Source organism: Rousettus aegyptiacus, unplaced genomic scaffold (assembly GCF_014176215.1).
Source record: "Rousettus aegyptiacus isolate mRouAeg1 unplaced genomic scaffold, mRouAeg1.p scaffold_m13_p_17, whole genome shotgun sequence".
Taxonomy (NCBI): Eukaryota; Metazoa; Chordata; class Mammalia; order Chiroptera; family Pteropodidae; genus Rousettus; species Rousettus aegyptiacus.
The window spans coordinates 16,758,081-16,778,743 of NW_023416292.1; positions in this window are offsets into that span (position 1 = coordinate 16,758,081).

Genomic DNA, 20,663 nt, shown 5'->3' on the forward strand with positions numbered 1-20,663 from the left:
CTTTTATTCTAGCTTTCCATTATTGCTTTATTAAAGTCTTGTCTTTCTGAATATCTCTGAGGATATTAATGATAACTCGTTTGAAAGTTTTCTTTTTCCTTTCTGAGTAATTTTTGCTTTTCCAAACTGCTTCTCCCATCCCTGCCCCCATCTCACCCAAATTTGTTCAATGTTTCCCTTGTATATGTGATAATCCTTGATTACTTGTTAATGATTGAGAGCTAGAGCCTCAAAATTTATTTGGAAGCACTGAGCACAAAAGTGAGGTTGTCAGTTTTGAGCATCACTATGGGCCAAATTATGTGAGCTGTCATTTGAAGGATGTTAATAACTTTGCGTCTCGTTCACTAACTTGTCTTTTCTTTATTAATTATTTTGTTATACCTTATTTGGGTTTATCATTCTCTTTTTTTTCCTAATTTCTTAGATTGTTTTCTTATTAAGTTTCACCTTTTCTACTTTTCTATTCTAAGTATTTAAATATAGAAATTTGGAAATTTCTCTAAGCCTCACCTTGCCTACATGCTACAAGATTTGATGACTGGTAGTTTCATTGCTATTTGGTTCTAAATATTCCATAATTTCCGTTAGAGGTTTTTCCTTCTTTACCCACAAATTATTTAGAAATATATGCATGTGCACACCCATGTTTTCTATTTGTGGGTGTGTTTTTTTTTGTTTTTGTTTTTTGTTTTTTGCTTTTGTATTGTGATGAGAAAAGTCTAGCTTTTGTGAGAGTAATTTTTGAAAGTAGTTAAAATTTGCTTTATAGCTTAGTATGTGATCAGTTTTTACACATGTTCCCTGTGTGTTTGTAAAGAAATGTGACACTAAATTGTCGGCTGCGTGTTCTGAATGTGCCTCATGTAACCCACGTCTGTTCCCTGTTGTTCACATATTTCATACGCTTATTATCAGTTTCTGAGAGAAGTGTAGTAAAATTTCCCAGTAACACGGTGGATGTTCTTTCTCCCTGTAGTTCTTGCATTTGTTTGCTTTATTTATTTTAAACTATTTTATTTGGTATATACAAATGTAAAATTATATCTTTCTGGAGAAGTGAACATTTTTACCATTATGAAGGATTCTCTTTTTTGCTAGTAATGCTTTTACTTTAAAGTCCATTTTTGCCAGATATGAACACAGCTACTCTATTTTTCTTTTGATTACTGTTTGTATCTTCTATAATTTTTCCATATTTTTAATCTTAACCATTCTATGTGTTCATGTTGTAGGTACATTTATTGTAAACACCATTTAAAAAAAAGTCCTGTCTGACAGTATATGCCTTTTAACCAGACAGTTTATTTTTAATTATTATAATTACTGATATATTTAGCTTTTTTCTTGTTATATCTTATGCTTCCTCTTTGTTTTGCTTTTGCTATGCTTTTTCTCTATCCTTTCTTGCCTTTACTTGAATTGATTAAAGTTTTTTCCCTTCTTTTGAAGATACTAACTTTATTTTTATTTTTTTAGTGGCTACCTTTAAACATTTTTAAATGCTACTTTACACAATGTAAAGTTAATATTTTCATCTTCCTCTCCCTAAATATGAGACCTTAGAATGGTCTAATGCCAGTCATCCCTAACCAATGTTTAGATGTCCACCCTTTTAGTTCTCTTTTTTTTAAAAAAATTAAATCATAAATTAGACACTTTACTAATGTTTTATAAAGTCAGCTTTTATTTAAATTTATCTATATATCTACTTCTTTATTTCACTCATATTCTTTCCCATATGTCAGAGCTTCTTTCTGCTCTTTACTTTTTTGAGAAAAATATTTTAAAATATTCTTTAGTAGATGTTTAAGAGTGGTAAACTAAGATTTTTATAGTTGAAAATATCTTTATTTTATCTATGTTCCTGAGATATAGCTTGTGTTAGTGTACAATTTTAGGTCAATACAGTAAAATTCTAACATAATGCAATAAGCGTGAGCCCAAATATTCATTTTTGTGAAATGCAGGGTCGCATTATTTTAAAGTTGAAATGACTTAGTTGAACCTAGCTAGTTGGGTGTTCCCAAGTTCTAGCTGGATGATCCAAATCTATCCCGATCCCAGCACTAGTTAGACACTATCTAGGGGCTGTTATGTGTACTTTACTTCAGCTTAAATACAGATGGGGATGATTCTGGGTCCCGTGGCTGGATGAGATTTCCCAGAGAGTAACAGTGATTCTCAGGATCGCCTGGTTAATTGGGAGTTTGGGTTTCTTTTTTTTCCTCTGTAGTCTTCAATCTATGCAAGGTAAGAACTTGAGCCAGAGAAGGAGCCTGTCTTCCATTGTATTGTACATGCATTCGGGTTATGAAGAAATGCATTACTTCACGGGGTTATTCTTTTGCGTCATCATGTAGGGTAGACTGCAGTACTTGACTGTCTTCTGGTTTCACCGCTGCTGTTGAGATGGGAGTTGTCAATTTAATTGTTATGACTGTGCAAGGTAACTCTCTTATCTCTGATTGCTTTTGAGGTCTTCAGCTTACCTTTGGTGTTCTGAAAATTTACTGCAATGAATCTTGGAATTGTCGAGATTTGTAAAATGAGATTTCACGTCTTTCAACAATCCTGGAGAATTCTCATCAGCTGGCTTTTGCACGTTGACTCTCTTCTACCTTTCAGGCTCAGTGCCCTTCTAGAACTCTGGTTATATCTACATTTGACCTTCCGACTCTGTACACTTGAGCTTATTAATTTCTCTTTAACATTTTCTTTAAATATTTCTGAGTAGCATTCTACATTTTTCTTCCTCTCTAGTTCTCTCTTGGATGTATCTATTCTGCTTATTCTTTTCATTGAGCTTCTTTTAAAAATTGAGATATAATTAACACAATAAAGTACACAGTTCTTATTTAGCATGGTGAGTTCAGACAGTTGTATATGGCTATGGAACAACCATCTATAACAAATTTTTTAAAAATTACTGTTATCCCAGAAGATTTCTTGGTGCCTTTTCCCAGCCGCTTCCACTGAACTTTTCAGTTATTTCATTGTTAATTTCAAATTGTTATATTTGGTGGTTTTTCCAATCTGCCTGTTAGATTTGATAGTCTATTGCTTTTTATTTATTTTATGAATGCCTTTCTCTAATTTTTTAAGCATACTAAAAATAACAATTTTATGACTCCATCTGATAATTCCAATATCTGCAATCTGTCTTATTGTCATCACTGTTGTTCCTAGCTGATTTTACAAATGGTGGCTTTTTAACCCCGAGTTTATGACTTTTATTGTGAATTCATGTTTATGGGAACACATTCTGTGAGACATTTATAAGGCCTGAACTGAAGGATCTTTTCTTCCTCAGAACATTTTGTGTTTGATTTTATAACATTTTCTTTGAACTCTAATTTTTTTTCTGCAGAACCTATGTATTATTTTTTATTATTATTTACCTAGAGAGAGATCAGTCGTATATAAGTTTTTGAAGATAAGGAGAAACATTATTCATTTAAAATAGCATCGCCTCCCTTTTGGTGATTCCTCTCAAATGTATCATATAATTGTCATATTTTTGTTCATAGTCCTTCACTCAGTTCTTTCTTTTGTTCTGGGAATCATAGCTGCCCATAGTTTTCAGCTTTTAAGATGTTGGTTTGGCTCAGAGTAAGGTCTTGGAGGTGACAGGCTTCCTGTCTTGTGATCTGGTGATCACAATCACAATTTTCCACCCTTTTTTATCCCCCGACCCCAGTGATCTCCCTCGACTAGGGTAGTTAAGATCAGAGACAATTAAAATGAGTTGTCAGCATTGCTTCTTCTTCAGTTTCTCTTCCCCTGAGTATTATAATTTTAATCTGCTGCTTCCAAACATTTTTGACCAGTGGTTTATTAGCCAGCCTTTCCTGGATAATTGCTTTTAAGAATCTTATTGAAAAACTGAGGAGCTATGTCAGCTCCTAGAATCCTCCTTCATCTTACTCCAGATTTCTCAGTATTGGCACATATGCCTCATTGTTTATAGCTGTTTACTTATTTCACAGACAATTAAAGTTTTGAAAAATCCTTTTTTTGTGTGTGTGAGTTTAGAAGGAGGCTCATGGAATAAAAATGCCCTTACTCTCCAGCTTTACGTGGAAATCCTTTTATAATGTTTAATTGCTTAAATTAATCAAAATGAAATACCCAGTTTGGGAACAAGCACTATGAGAGGAGCCAAAGGACTAAAATTTGTTGGGTTATTTTAACATCTGTTTTACTTCTTTGCTAGAGTCGCTTACCTTCTCTTTACTACCACAAAATTGATAATATTTTGACTACTATACTTATAGCCTGGCTAAGTCAGATAATCGTGGTTCATTTCAGTATATATTTTTTGGCAAAGACAGCAAACGTTAAAGCAAAATTCGTGCTTGTCCTTCCATATCGTCAAGTTATCATTGGGTAGCAGCTCCACATCCAGGAATTCTAGGTTTCTCTGCACCTAGGGAGGTCATGTGACTAGTTTTTACCAATGGAATACGAACAAAAACAATGTATCTTCCAGGCCATGGATATAAGGAAGAGGTGTGACTTTTCTGCCTTCCATTTTTTTTCCATCTCCCGGAGTAGAACAGATGGCTGCAAGACCCTAGAGGAAAGCCACAAGATGATTAAAGGAACTTGGGTCTTTCAGTCACCAACTGGGGAAAAGCAGCTTATCTACCAGGATCACTTATGTTAGGATGCTATGTAAGTGAGAAATACACTTTTATTTTGTAAGAGTGCTGAAATTTTGGAATTGTTTTGTTAGAGCTGTGTGTATCACCCTAACTAACTTAATGTATTCATTTTTGAAAGTCCTGTTGCCATGTTTTTGGTGGTCGGAAACACTAGGAAAATCACACTAGATGTTCCATGCTGCATGATTCGAAGCATGTCGAGGCCTCTATCATTTTTAATGATGATTGAAATTTGAGTCCTTGAATGAAGTCACCTTCTGACGCATGAGTTTATATAATGGCATGCACCTTTTTTAAGTTTTATTTTATTTTATTTATTTTATTTTTGTATATTGCCTGGGAGATATTTTTCTAATATGTCAATTAAGAAAGCATGTTTCCATGCAGTCAACAGCATTTCTGTTATAAAGACAGGAACACATCTTATCTTCTTCCTGAGTTGAGACCTTTTACAAAATGCTTTTTGTAAACCTCAGAACTTCGAGATATTTTATGTCTGCTGTATGTTCCTGTACCAGAAGTTTTTTTTTATTTAGTTTCTTCCTGAGCCTTAATACATAACCTGGTGCTATGATTTTGAACCCTGCAATATTCTCTTCCAAGGGTTTTGATGGAATGTGATGCTCTCATTTTCTTCCCTATTCTGAAGTGAGAGCCCAGTGGCTCCCCAGTAGAGATTTCCTTACCTGTACAGCAGTAGTTTTACCATGCCAAGTTTAGGAGCAGACGATCTACTAGTAGTAAGTTGTGGACTCTCACTATAATTGGATATAAACAGGATTTCATTGAGTTGATCAGATTCCAAGCTCACAACTTAGTGCAAGTAGGACGGATGAGGAGGTGGAAACCTCTCTAGCTGTTCTGAGGTGGGAGGGCCATTGAACTCTGTTTCTCTGACATTCAGAATCTTCTGGCAATCTCTACTCACACATCAGGCTGAGAGTCCTGCAAGATGAGGAGGAGAATGAATCGTGTGACAGCAGCTGGGCAATTTCTTATATGCCTTTATGTAGGGACTGAATTGGCGTGGGTTACTCTTCCTGGCACTGAGACTCAGCAGGTGCAAACAGACGAAAGCGGGATTTGTCCTGAGAATGATGGAGGGCACTGGCAGCGCTTGGCGTAAACAGACTTAAAAGGCTAGCGGTTCTGTTGTGCCCTGGCAGATTGTCCTGATGGGTCTCCCTGAGCAGCTAACATGACCTGTGTGCTCCTTAGAACCAGTGCGGAGAAAGTCTCACCAACTTCGGGCTTGCGAAGGGGCCACCTGCTCTCTTAAAGTTTCCAGTGTTTGATAAACAAATCTCTCATCTTGAAGCATTTCCCACTTGCTCGTCAAGGCACAGGGGTTAATTAAAGCCGCAAAAGAGGCCTGCAGTTTGGCTCTTCCTTACAGCTGGGCTGGGAGGCCACAGTCCTGAGGGTCTGAGCACAGACTTGGAGGACCTCTCAACTGGAATGGAGTCAAAGGCCTCCGTGGCCTTGGGTTTGTTTACTTTTCTGGCTCTGATGGTTAGGGAGGCAAGAGGCTCTGAATGGCCACGACCCAGAGTCAGGTTAGCACTGGGAGGAATTATATGCAAGTGAGACCAGAATCGTCCTGGTTGTTTACCCTGAAACACACAGCGGGTGAGGGCTGGGCCAGCTGTCTGAGACACTTCCCCGCAACCCCCAGTGCAGCTGGATTTTCCCCTCCCTCGTGCCAAGTAGGCCTATCATTATTAGATCACAGAGCTCTGGGCCACGTGACAAGCACACTGTGGGGCAAATAATACAGTAAAGAAGAATGGAAAAGGAACTGCATTTTCTTTTCTTTCATTCTCTTTGCAGAAAGCCTGCAACTGTTATGCTAAAATCTGCCTATTGATTTTGATATAAATAGCCCCCTTTTTCTGATCCAGATGCAGCCTCGTGCCCCTCTGTACAGGGTTAGTGATTCTCTGTTGTGTCTTGGGAGTAATAAGAAGATTCCACTGGAAAGAATGCAGGCAAATCAGCCCAGCTGAGATTACATAAAAGGAGTAGGAAAATTGGAGAAAGTATGTAATAAACCTCAATATCTAGCTGAGTGTGATTTTTAACAAAAGCCTCTTGCATTTAGCTCAATGACTTAAGATCTTTAGATAGTAGCTAAATGCATTTTATTCAAACTTTTCCAGCCCTGGGCAGGAGCCATTTCACTAGGCAAGATAATTCTTCTGGAAAGGCATAAGCCTCTAAAATCAGAGGCTTAGGGGTGGATTTCAGCTTCTTGGTGATTTGTATTTAGAATTTCAGAGGCTTGGGCCCTGCTAATGAGTGACTGCACATCTTATGGAAGAAGTTTTACTTCTCAGACCTAGGAGAGAGACCTCTCGTCTTGAAAGATCTGGTGAATTTTTGATTCATCCTTGTAGTTTTACTCTTTCATAGCTCCACTATTCTTGGACCCAATGCCTGTCAATTTATTTTGTATTTATCTTAGCCCCTGCTTTGTTTCTCCAATGCTACCCAAATCTCTTTCCCTCCTGCCCTTAGCTATTTTGGTCTTGTAGAAAAGCATTTCCCAAGCATGTTCTCACCAGATCTATGAGATGCTGCACAATAAAAGACTTCATGGTCCATTTAGACTGAGAAATGATGCACACTGAACACCCCTCTTGAAAATTTATAATGTACTTTTTAATAGGCACTGAAGGAAACTTATTTACATTTGTTTATATGAGTATATGCATACACTTAATATTAAAGCACCTGTTAGCTTTCTAAGAATTGCTGGTTTTTAGAATTTTCTTTAAATATCGGTTTTATAATATCCACAGGCTGAATAATCTCAAGACAACTAGATATGCAAGTTACTGAGAAATGGCCATGGATCATCGAATCCTCCAAAAAGGCTTACTTTTTTTTTTTTGGTTAAAGTATAGTTGACATACAGTGTTATATGAAAAGGCTTACTTTTGAAGACAAAAGAGGAACACTAGCTAATCATGTAAATAGAAATGAAAGGAATCAAATATTTAGTAAAACACTGGCTGGCTAGCAGAAGCTAGGTTTGCTGCTGTCCATACATTGAGGTGCTGAAACAGAGATTGCCTTGGTCCTGTTAAAAACAGATTCGCGACATACATAGGATGTCTAGATGCAAACTCTGTGTAGTACAACTGCATGAGAAGCTTTATGTGGAAAAGAGGCACACATGAGGCAGGGAATGAACAGACACGGGGTTTTATCTCAGTGCTTCCACTAATTGGATGTGTGAGCCTGGGCAACCCATTTAATCTCCCCATACATTATTTGTCAAATACAATGACTGGGCAGGATGTAGGACCATTCCCAGTTCTAAAAGTGATCATATAATGCCTCTCCAAGTTGGTCTTTTTGTGACCACAGAAGAAATCAAACCAGTGCGTATTTGCCCCAGGTCCCCTGGTTCTCTGGTCCCCTTTTATTCTTGGGAGAGGATATGTTTCTGACCCATATGTGTTACACTAATTGGTTAGAGTATTTCATCCCGAGTCAGTAAAAAACCACGAGTTTAGGAAAGGCGAGTTTACCTTAGACAAGAATGTAACAAACATCTTATAAATTTCAGCTATTTCTATTAAGAAGAAAGTTCTTTTGCCTTCTCAAAGCAGGCAGCTTTTAATAGTGTGTTTGACAAACATTTAATTAAATATCTATTATGTTATGTATCAGCGTTGTCTGGGTACTTGGGATACTGTGTGTGAGGGAGTGGGGGAACACAAATGACAAGATTTCCTACTCTCAGGGAACTTATATTTCAGTGGTGGGGGACAGGTAATAAATGATATAGTCCATAAATAAGTAAAGTACATAGCAAGACATAAATTACAGAATATGTTAGAGGATGGCAGGTTCTATGGACAAGGGTAAAGGGGCATGGAGGGCTGTAATTCTAAATTGGGCATTCAGGGTCAGCCTCACTGACAAAGGGACCTTTGAGCTAAGAGCGGTGTGAGTAAGCTGGCTGAATCAGGGAGTCTGGGCTGCTTTATCTTGCTGGAAAAAAAGACCACTGAACCTCCTAGAGCAACCTCCATGCCCAACTGCAGCAGCATAGCCTGGCCTCAGACTTCTTTGCTTTATAGGAAGCCCTGAGGAATAGGGCTCCCTGCTTGGTCTGTGATACTCAGTCAGCACCTGCGAATCAGAATATCCTCTCCCCAGCAATAAAGCATCCAGCCTTTGCATCTGTAACAGCCTCCCCTATAATTTATACATTCTATGGTAGTTTAAATGCTGACTCTATCATTATCTGAGTTTATTACTGTTGCCATTTGCATATGTTTGACAGGGGGAGGGTAGGATGGGCAGGAAACCTCTGGACAGATTCCAGGTTGGGAGTCTGCATGTCTCTCCTCGCCCTTACTTCTCCCCCAGTCCTCTGCCTTCCTCAGGGCCTGGGCCGAGGCCAGCTGTACATGAAGCTATGAAATAGGTAAGAATTCTCAGTAGCCCTTTGGCCCTCTTTTGTGCCTTCCCTGCCTCTCTCCCAGCATGCCCGACTTCCAGGTACTCAGTACAGCAAACACGCCACCCTCCCTCAGTCACATTGGCATAAGCCTGGTGCTTACTTCTCATTGGAGGTGGGGATTCTGTTTTTTGACAGAGAATAAAAGGATTTTTCTTTCATTTTGCTATTTCATATGTTATCAAGTTGAAATGGAGAGGGTATGGGGTGATGGCGAGGCTTCTCAGCATCCGGGAACCCTGAAAATTATCACCAAATGATAGGCAGCTACCTATGTCTATGAGTGGGGAGCCAGAGCCACACATTTTAAGGACTCAGAGCCAACCTTGACCCCTGCTGCCTACTTGCTCCCTGGTCAGCTCTACCTGTTGCCAGATTTCCCTAAATCAACTTTCTGGGCAGGAGTTCACTGCCTTTTTGTGTGTTTTCTTCATGTTTCTCCCTCCCTCCATCCCTCCTTCCCTCGGACACCTGTAGGGAGTAAGGTAGAGAGCGATGTGCTTGCGTGAGCCTCGGAATTGCTTCTGGAAGCCGGGAAGCAGCTCAGGCCATCGGGGATGGTTGGAAGGAGGTGTTTCCCAGTGGCTGGCACCTCGGTTTGTTTCACAGGATTGTGTGTTCCGTGTTGCCGGCACTGTGAAATAGTGTTCGCAGATGCCTTCATTCGACTCCATTTCAATGCTCGTCATGATTGTTAGATAGTCCCGCCTGGTCACAGCCAGGCCACCGCGCTGTTTGCCCTTGTCTGCTGGGCTGTCATCCATGAGCGAGGAGCCGGCACCACACATGGAAGGACTCAGGGTGAATAGGGACGCCCATCTCTCCCTCCTCCCCAATAGCACCCTCTTAGATTTTTTTATGCAGTGGATAGTGGGTCCCACCTATATTTCTTTGAAAAGAGGCACTGCCAGTCTATAGAGAATATTCAACTTATTGGAGGCATTACAAATATTAGAGCTGCAAGCCCTTGGAAGAGCTAAAATGAGTAAGACATTTTATGACCCATCTTGTTTTCCCATGTTCAGGCCATCACCATCACCACTACCATCATCATCATCATAAGTTAATATAGTAACCATCAGTGATTGAATATTTATTTTGTCATTCTGACAAGTATTCCATGAAAATATACTTTTTAAATGATCTCAACCAATACCATATGATTTCACTTACATGCGAAATCTAAGAAACAAAATAAATGATGAAACAAAATGAAACAGATTCATAGACACAAAGAACAAACGGGCGGGATGGGAGGGGGTTGGGGAGCTGGGTAAAGTAGGGGAAGGGCTTATGGAGTACAGATTGGTAGATACAAAATAGTCACGAGGATGCTGCGAAGTCCAGCACAGGGAATATAGTCAATAACATCGTAATAACTATGGATAGTGCCAGGTGGGTCGTAGACTAATCAGGGGATCACTTCGTAAATGGTATAAATGTCTAACCACTATGCTGTACACCTGAAACTAATATAAAATTTTATCAAATGTCAACTTTAATTAAAAATAAAAATTAAAAAAAAACTCCACCACATTAAAAACGCACTGTTATTATCCCCATATTACAGATAAAAAAAAATATGAGAGTTCGAAGGGGCTTAGTAACTTGCCCCAAGTCTGAGCCAACCAAATAGGCAAAGGTCTCTGTAATCAAATAAAGATAAATAGTTACAATGTGTATATATAAACAAAAATAGGTTTTTGGGTAGTGATTCACCTTAGACAAGCTTCTGAAGAGCCTCTTTACACAGGAAGGTTTTCTGGTGCCTTCAGTTAGGGTTCTGTCACATGTTGATGGTCAGGTACACATTTCCTGATCAATAAGCCACATCTGCATCACCCTTAGCCTGGCCCCTCCTTTCTCTTTGTTGGGTCCCTTTTTCTGTATCCCAGTGGTGACATTTGGCTGGCTCCTGGGTAGGTGCCTACAAACAAAGGATGCAAAGACTTCTTTGTTAATGAGTCTAAATACCACCTCCTCCGAGAAGCCTCCCTCTCACCAAGACACAGAGCCCTTCTCTGTGTTTGCCAAGCACCTTGGTTCTAGTTCAGTCAGCAGCTCATGTTATTAAGAGCTCATTCTCTGTAGTTCTTACACAGCCCGTATAAGTCCCAGGCTTTGTTCTAAGACTTCGGTATTCATCAGCTCATCCATCCCTCTCAATAACCCTGCAAGGTGTGTACTGCTACTGTCCCATGATACAGGTGAGGCACAGAGAGGTCAGTTAATTGCTCAAGGTCATCCAGCTAGTAAGTGGCCGAGCCAGGATCTTGGACCTCGCCAGTTAGATGCCAGCCCCTGGGCCTTAATCGCCTCTCCTTTCAGTGACGGGCTTTACCTGTTCAGATGGCTGTTCCCAGCGTAGGCTGCGACGTCAGGGGCGGGGAGTGTACCTTGTGTGTGTTACAGTTGCCCACTCCGGACACGCTGCCTGGAACTTGGCAAGCACTCAGAAATTATTTGTTGAGGGAGTGGATGAAAGAAGGGTGGAGAAATCCCGAGACGCAGCGAGGGCAGACCACCCCGGTTTGTCTTAGCTTTACGGCACCTACTTGTTACCTGTACACTTCATCTCAGGACGAAGAGGGAGTGAGAGAGGCAAGGGAGGTATCACAGACAAGCCTCGTTTGACCGACGTCCTCCGACGCTGCCCCTCCTTGCCTCTCTTCCGTCTATTTCTAGAAGCCTGCCCTGATGCTTCCCCACTTCAGCTGTGTTGACCTCACTCTCTTTTGTCTTCTCGGTTTTATCCCCGTCGTGACGCCTGTCTCACCTTGTCACAGCAGTCTGTTGCCCGTCCCTCTCCGCCGTGACCTCCTTGAGGGAATAACCTTTCCATGAGCATCTTGTCCCCAGTGTCTAGCACAGGCCCCGGCTCACCGGAGGCCCCCCGGGCATGGTGCTTACGTGAGAGACTGCTGAGCCAACGCTACACCTGTGGGACAGGTGGGCAAGGAAAGCACAGGAAGGAATTGTTCAGCTTTTGGAGAAAAAAAGAGACTAAGAAGCCAATTTCTGGGCCAAGGAACTGAGAATCATTTAGAACTGGTTTCCCAGCCTCTTTCGTTTCTTTTCCTCCAGCTCCTGTCGTTTGAAAAGGGATGCAGACAAATTTTTCTCTCAGGATTAGCTAAAAGAGTCTGAAAAGGTGGTCAGACTGAGTAGGGGGTAGGGAGTTAGAGGAAACATGAAACAATAAAGATGATTTAATTTATATCTGATCGCAGCAACCAGCTGGCCTAGACCATCAATTATTACACCCTAGCAGTTATTAAAGAGCACCCCTGTCATAGGCACCTTATTAGCTAGGGATTTATGGAGCTCAGAGCCACAGCAGGAAATACTGATATTTCACTCACAACGTCACCTGCGGACGTCTGGGTTGTCTGTCTCTCAGCCCTATCTCTTCTCGTATGTCCTCATTCTTAAGCTCCACAGTCTCACGCTGGACTCCCAGAATGCTTTGCTTGTAAAGCGTGGGCGATGGCAGTGACCTACCTGTGCTTCGCCTCATCCTGTGTCTGTTTCACACCTGTGGCTGACATTCCCGCTTTCCAGGCAGAAAGTATTCCGGGATCATTCAAATAATTCTGTAGTTCTCTGTGTCGTGAATCGCCTCCTTTGACAGGACCTCTGGTTTCAGTTTCCTTCTTAAGAGAAGAAACTGGACATGGGGTTCCATTTTCTCCAGGTCTCGTGCTGTGGCGTGAGTCCCAGATCCCTGGGCCCTGGTGTTCTCGGCCCATGCTTCGTCGTCCCTCCTTGGGCCCCAGAGTCGACGGGTCTTAGTCCTCACTATGGAAGCTTCATGTTCCCTTACTCGGGGAGTGTGATAGACTCAATGTAAATAAGAGAGTTACCTTGACATGAAAGGCCCATCTCTTTTTCACACAATTAGATGCTTTACTCATCCCTAGAATCCACTTATTCCTAATTATAACCAATTATTATGTGTGATATCAGAAAAAACCCACCAAACTGCTTTTTAAAATTTGATGTCTGTGTAGGAAAGAATAATGATACAGAGCCATTTATGTCAACTCAAGACAGTTGTAGAGTTTTTCCTTTGAAGTTGACGTTCTTTAAGAACTAAAGTGTTTCCACATTTTGATCCCTTGAAGTACCAAAGTGACAACACAAGGCAGGAAGAGATGACACAAGAAAAGTAGCAATTTAGTTATATACCCAGAAATGCAGAGTGAGGTGTGATTAATGAGCGGCTGGATCACACTCGACATTTTACAAAGTGACTTACAGTGACACCTATGCGTGCAGGTCCACACACACGCACACACACACACACGCACACACACACCCCATGTGGAATAGAGTAAGAGAAGAGGGCATAACTGGATCTCTTCCTCGGGGGCAGACTCTACTGTAAATAAGATGGAATTAGCAAAGCGCAGCCGCGAAGTGGAGAGACCAGGAATCCGGCCCATGAACGATGAGCGTCGGCTGGGCTTGGTTTATATGCGTGCCCGTAAGTCACTCTGTTTACACACGCGAGTGCGTTTACATCTTGTTACAGTCCGCAGTGGGTCTAGACTTCTGTTGGTGCTCCGATCTGAAGGTCGAAGAAACCGAGCTGTCTTGGGAGTAACGGCCAAGCAGCGCCAGGTGTTCACGCTGTCACCTGGCCGCTGAGCGCGTGGGGTCTCAGACAGCAGCGGGGGCAGGCGGGTGGTGGCTTCGACTCTTCGGTGATTTTTTTTTTTTTTTACAGCTTTATTGAGGTATAATTGACAGATAAAGCCTGTATATATTTAAGGTGTACAACATGATGATTTGATATAGGTAAACATTGTGAAATGATTACTACAATCAAGCTAATTAGCACATGCATCACCTCATATAGTTACCCTTTTTTTTTGGTGACGATACTTAAGATCTGCTTCCTTAGCAAATTTCAAGAATATGGTGTTGTATTACTGTAGTCAGCATGCTGTCCTGAGAGCTCCGGAACTTAACTCACCTTGTAACTGAGAGCTTGTAGCTTCAACCAGCAGCTCCCCATTTCACCCAACCCCTAACCCTGGCAGCCCACACTCTAGTCCCTGTTTCTGAGAGTTGGCCTTTTTCAGATTCCGCATGCAAGTGAGATCACACAGTACTTGTGTTTCTGTGTCTGACTTATTTCACGTGGCATGATGTCCACCAGGCTCATCCATGTGGTCGCAAGTGGCAGGATTTCTTTCCTTTTATGGTCAAGTCGTAGTCTGTTATTCAGGAAACATTCATTGGGTACCACACAGGTGCCAGGCCTCCATCACACCTCGGAAATGCAGCGGGGTGTAAGACAAAGTCCCCACTCTTGTGGAACTTATTTCGCTGCCAGGAAGGCAGAATCCACAGACGCCACTGTCGGGAGGGGACGAGCAGCAGCCTCCGTGGTGGCGTGCATGTCCCCTGTGGTCCACAGTACCCCCTGGCATCCACTTGCGATATCGGCACGGCCTGATACCTACCTGCCTCTTTGTTGCAGTCCCTCACCTTACCTCTCTGAGCCACAACGTTACCATCATAAAGGAAGAACCTGCTGGTTTTCAAAGGGTAGAGTGGGCAGGATTTTCAGCTCTCAGCCCCCAGATGTCCAGGCACAGCCTTTGGCTTATTAGAGGATAAAATCAACCGGGCTTCGTGGTCAGAGCTGATGTGTGGGAGACACATTTAGATGAAGTGGGGGATACTGCAACTACAATTGGGGGACGGCAGAGGCGCAGAAGTCGGAGGAGGGGGAAGGGCGACTTTAATCGGAGAGAGTGATTATGGAATCTAATTAGCCCCTCGTTTCATTTGCAGAAGGAACATTCAATTCACTTAACACTACTCCACAGATCCTTCTTGCTCATCTATCCCCAGGGGAAAACGAATGTCGGTGTAATAGCATTTGGACAGCGGCAGACTGCAGCAGGGAGGGCATGTAGCTGAAAATCAGGAGGCCCAGGCCGGGTCTTGGCTGTGCTTCTCCAATCTCTGTGACCCCGGGCACTGGGCCCCGCCCCTGAGGGACTAAGGGCTCATCTGCTAAGTATGGAGATTGCATTAAAACATTTTGGAGGTCTCCCTATCTTTAAAATGCCGTCTTTGTTTTTCAGTGCACGGCTCTGTGCTATGGCTGAGTAAGGCAGTTACAGGTTTGGGATGACGCACTATAGATCTGTCAATAAGAGTTTGAGCTTCAGAATCAGACAAGCCTGAGTTCCAGTGGTGACGCCACCCACTTAATTTCGGGCCAGTTACTTAATCTTTCCAAATTTTCCATCTGTAAAACCAGGACAGTAAAAATAGCATTTAGAATTGTATTGTGGATTAAATGGGCTGGTGCACAAAGTACTTTGTATGGTGTTTGGGACATAGTAAGACTCGAGAAATGTTTAGCTCCTATTAGCTAGTGGTCCTGTTTACTGTAGAATTTTGCAATAACTTTGATATTTTATCTAAATTTTTTTTTTTTTTTTAAATTATGAGGTGGTTCCTTCTTTAAAAAAAAATTCTTGATGCCGTGGCCAGGGAAGGTTAATGGTGGGTAAGCCATGCAGTGGAGTGACTGAAATAGCTCCGTGGAAAGAAAGCATTCAGTGCGGCAGTAAGTGAAGCTGCCGCCCGGAACAGCCGGGCTGTAATTAATGAACACAATGGCCGAGATTTAGAAGGGTATTTTAAGAAGTAACCGCGCTGCACAGAGCCCTGGGTTTTATGCCCGGGCTGAAGTAAGATCGATGGGCCCTAGATCTAATGGGTGAGGATGAGGCTTTGTCCCGAGTGTCAGGGCTCTAGGGATGTCTTCTCTGGGGTGGAGGCCTAGGGGATGTGGACAGAGTTGTTGGTCACTCGGAGCCAGAGGAGAGAGAATGCCGGCCCGCTCCCTGTTCCCTGTTAGGAAACGCAGAGCAGAGACTCCCTGCGCACAGTGTTTTGAGAGAACCTTCTCTTTTAAGGCGTTAGGCCTCGCGAGCTTTCCTCGGCCTGCCTTCCTGAGGAAGACTCTGGCTGGAACTGCACCGAGCATGGCACATGTCCTCTGCCAGAGCGAGGTCACTGAGGCATACGTGCTGGGCCCCTGAGATGGCCTCTGCCAATGGCTTTGCATTAGACAGGACATCAGGACGCCTGCCACTGGTCCAAGCGGCCCATTTGCACCCCGAGGCCCCACAGTACACTGGGATTTGCTTTGCGATTTGCCTCCTTTTCATCAGCGGCAGAGATAATGTCCTTCTAAGATTTGCGCTCTGAGGTGGGATTTCGGGATAAAAGGCGCATATGTGTTTCCAGTTCACCTCTCAGTGCATTTCGTGCTCTGGGCCTGAAGAATCGGAGCTTGGTTCGGTGACTCTCCCTGGACTTTACTTCTGCGCACACGAGGCCAGGGAAGGCCTTCCCCAAGCTCACCCCTGGGAAAGGGGCTTCGCCCTCCTCCCCTGGTCCCTGCTTCTTGCTTTACTGCCGCGCTAGCATCGTTCGTGCTGTTCCTTCTTCTGGACGCTCCTTTCTCCCAGGAGCCCAGCTTAGCTCCTTTCGGGGTCTCCCCTGGGCTAGCACTGACCTTGGCTGCATACACCCCTGGTGCAGCCCATTAGCATTCGTGGATTCTATACCTGACTCTCTCCGAGTCACTTGATTGTACTTTTTGTAGCTGCTCAGCCCTTTCTTTTTCAGAGTCTACCCATTCTCTAAGCCTGTCTCTTGTAAGTACTCCCTTTGTGAAGTACTTATCCGCCACAGATCTTTAGCTTTGCTTTCTGGATATGATTCTATGGGTTCTTCCTCAGTAATGGGCAGAGTGCCTGGTGGTGACAGCTCTCCCTCCATCAGTTTATGTATTTGTATGCCTGTGTGCTCCATGCATGTGTGTGGAATTTTGCATTGTATTTATTATAAAAATAGTTATCATTCATTGTGTGTTACATAATTATAAATGTTATCATTTATTGTGTGTTTACTTTGTATCAGGTGCTGTGCTGAACGCTGCATACATTGTCTCATTTTATCATACTCAAACCCTTATTATGTCTGTTTTACAAATAAGGAAACTAAGGCTTCATGGATTTTAGTAGCCTGCTAAGGTCACACAGTATTAAGCATGCCCATACCTACTAGACTCCCATCTTAAAATCATAACACTTTAGTCAGAATTTAACTTGATCTCCTCAACAGTACTTTAAGGTAACTATTTTTATTTCTCTTTTAAAGATGAAGTAAAATAGAGGCCCAGGAAAGTTAGGTGACTTGACTAGGTGATTCGAGTAGAAAGTGAAAAAGTAAGACTTGAATATGGACCGCTTGAGTCTAAGTTCACTTCCTGGTTGACTGCGTCATGGAGCTGGCCGTAGAGACTGAGGCTCCTGTGAATTCTTCTCCTTTTCTACATCCTGCAGTCTCTGGCTGTATAGCAGTTTCAGTTCCATTTCTTCGACCTCTTCTGACTCTTGCTGAGATGCCATGGATTAGGGCTGCAGAGCCTTGGAGAATTCCTGAAGTCATGAAGACAGTGTGGCCTTCTCCTAGAGATAAGAGCATTGAAATTAATTCCATATCAACCCATTTTGTCTGCTTGATACCAAGAAAACAACTGAGTATGATTGTCTTACCAATAAATGCAAGGAACAGATATTCTTCATGAAACCAATTTATCTTTCTGTCTGAGAGGTTAAGAAATTACACAATAAGCCAGTCCTTCCTTTGATGAACAGTATTTATCACTTATCTTCTAAACAACTCGGAAAGTGTCAGGTACCATAAGACGAGGGCATAAAGAAACTAGAACACAAAAATGGTTGCTGAACTTTCTGGAATAACCAAGACACAGACTTGTCTTACTGAATCATAAACAGCAATGGGGAGGGGACTAAGGGAGAGAGACATGTATCTAAGTTATTATTACCAAATGTGTGCAGTATATGTATACACGTACACCTTAGTAAGGTATATCAGGAGGGCACCTGGATCCGTTAGTTCATCCCTGTCCCCAGTGCCTACCTTTGGCATAGCATGTAGACACTCCATCAAAATAGAGAAGATAATATGTAAGACTTCCTAGACTGCCTTAGAGCAGGGTGGAGGAAGGGGATCGGAAGCAGGCTTTTCACAGGAGGTGATATTTAAAAGGGGTCTCTAAAAATGCAGAGGAAGTCCAAAAAGAAGGAGATGGGGCGTTCGGAAAGCTTAGGACTCACAGGAGATGTAACCTGGGAGGGAGTTGGGGCCACGTTATGAAGGGCCTTTGGGCGTCATGCTCCAGGATTCAGTTTTGCTTTGTGAGTGCTTTGGACCAGAGAGTGTGTTCAAGCTGTGAGGTGACAAGACTGGCCTCCATTTAGAGAAGAGAGAGACTTTGAGGTGGGTCTCCATGAGGACATGGGCTAGGTCTGCTTCAGGCAGGCTTGCCGGTGTTCGCAGAGGGCAGCACACCCAGGTAGAGGAAACACAAAGATGCCATCAACTAAGATGAGAAATCTGGAATGAAGAGGAGTCGTGAGGATGGGAGCCAGGGGAACATGGAATGAGACCACGAATTTCAAATGTATCGTGTTGAATTCGAGACGACTCTGGGACATCTAAGGGGATATATTCAGGAGATAAGTTGTGCTATAGGACTGGATTTTTGGAGAGAGTGGGATTCAGGAACTTATATTTAGACGGTATTAGCGTGTATAATTTCTGTATTGTGGGTCAGTTTCAGAGAGCGTTAAGAGGGCTTAGTGGTGCCTTCTTGGAACTAACCATCTCATTAACCGACAAAGCAGTCTGAGGTGTTGAGACCCTCCTGTCTAGAAAGCATCTTTTCTGATAATATTGGAAAGATCCATTTAATATATGACTCCGTGAGAGAGAAAAATCTTTTTTTTTTTTCTTTTTGTGAACTTTAGAGGGAATTTTCGATTCTTTCTTTCATGCCACTAATAGCATTCAGGCTAGATCACCCGCTGACCAAGCCCCTAGGGCATGATAGTCAATATGTTGGGAACTTCAGAGTCTACAAAACAAGTGAATTCTCCCTTCGGGGAGCCTCCATCTTGGAGAACAGTAAGCAAAAGTACAAATGGGTATAAACAAGATGGAATACAATAAGTGCCATTTACATGGACTGACTGAATGCTATGGGTGTTCGAAAGATGGAGGAACCAGTGTGTTTGCAGAGGTCAAGACATGTGCTATAGAGAAGGCAGTCAATCTTGAGAATAAACAGATTTATGATTAGCGAAGATAGTAGAGATCAGTAAATAAATTCAAAGTGACAGAGAGGATTAAGTTCAGTTAATTCGTAGGGGAACATCGAGAGGTAAACCTGAGAAGATGGATAAAGGCTGGGAATGCCAGGGTGAAGAGGTTGTGTTTGATTTCATAGTTGGAAGAGCTCAAAGCTCTCTTTCAACAATGTTTCAGAGGTCAGTACTAGGCCTCCCCCTATTTCAGAACAAATGGGTATCAGAAGAACTGTGATCTTTTTTTTCAAGGAGAAAGTTAATTGATTGGTATTACAGAGTCATCCTAGATGGTAAACCCCAAATTGAAAATCCACTCGTGAAGACAGATACCGTTTGCTGAGAACTAAGCCGCAGCCTCAATTCCCATTCCGTCAGATCCAGATTCTGTGTTTTCTGAGCACATGGCTCCCTTGAGGGGACTGCTCTTGTTTTTCTCGCGAGTCATTTGTTATCTTAAATATTGGCATCTATGAGATAAGAGTTTTCTAAATCACATTTACAGAATGCTCGTAAACGCTCCTCATGTTCGGAACAGGTTTCTTCATTGACCTTGTGCCATTGATGTGCTCCGAACTACTTCGAGGCAGTAAATTACTGGAAGCTTTGCCATGGAAACACACTCCCAGGTCCTAACTCTTCCCTCTGCCTGGGTGTGGGCCCCAAACATTTATGTGGCAGCTCACATACCAGGGCCAAAAGGATTCTCAGCAAAACCTGAGCTGCCATAGGGATACAATATTTCTTTTCCTAATTGCTCATAATTTCATCCTATTTCTTCTAACAGCAATTTAAGATGACATTACACTCCCTTTTATGTCAGTTGATGATGCATAATTCTCTCCTGGAATAGCCAACGACCGTATTTACTAACACATTAAAAAACATTGATGTGTATTCAGGCCAGAGCCGTTTTTACACCAGTATTTTATGTGTGCATCAGATGGTGGCATGTTGACAAGGGGCTTCATTCTTATAAAAAGACTCTCCCACCCTTGCAGACAGAATGTACGACTGAAGGCCTGCACATAACCATATGTCCTGGTTCTTCTGTTTGTGCCATTCCCCCTGGCTCCCTCTCCAGCCCCAGACCCATTTCGGGCCTTTGCTGTCATGTTCTGCACTTGGAGGCTGTCCACGGCAGGCCACACCACCAGGGCAACCTTTCCCCACTGGGTTTGGCCGGTGGGTGGTACCAGCAAGAGACCAGCGGATAGGAGGAGAGAGAGGATGGTCTTTCTTGCTGTCTCCTGCTTCAGCATGGTGTTTCTGGCCGTAGCTGTCTGCTGCTGTGATTCCATCCTTCAGCGAGGT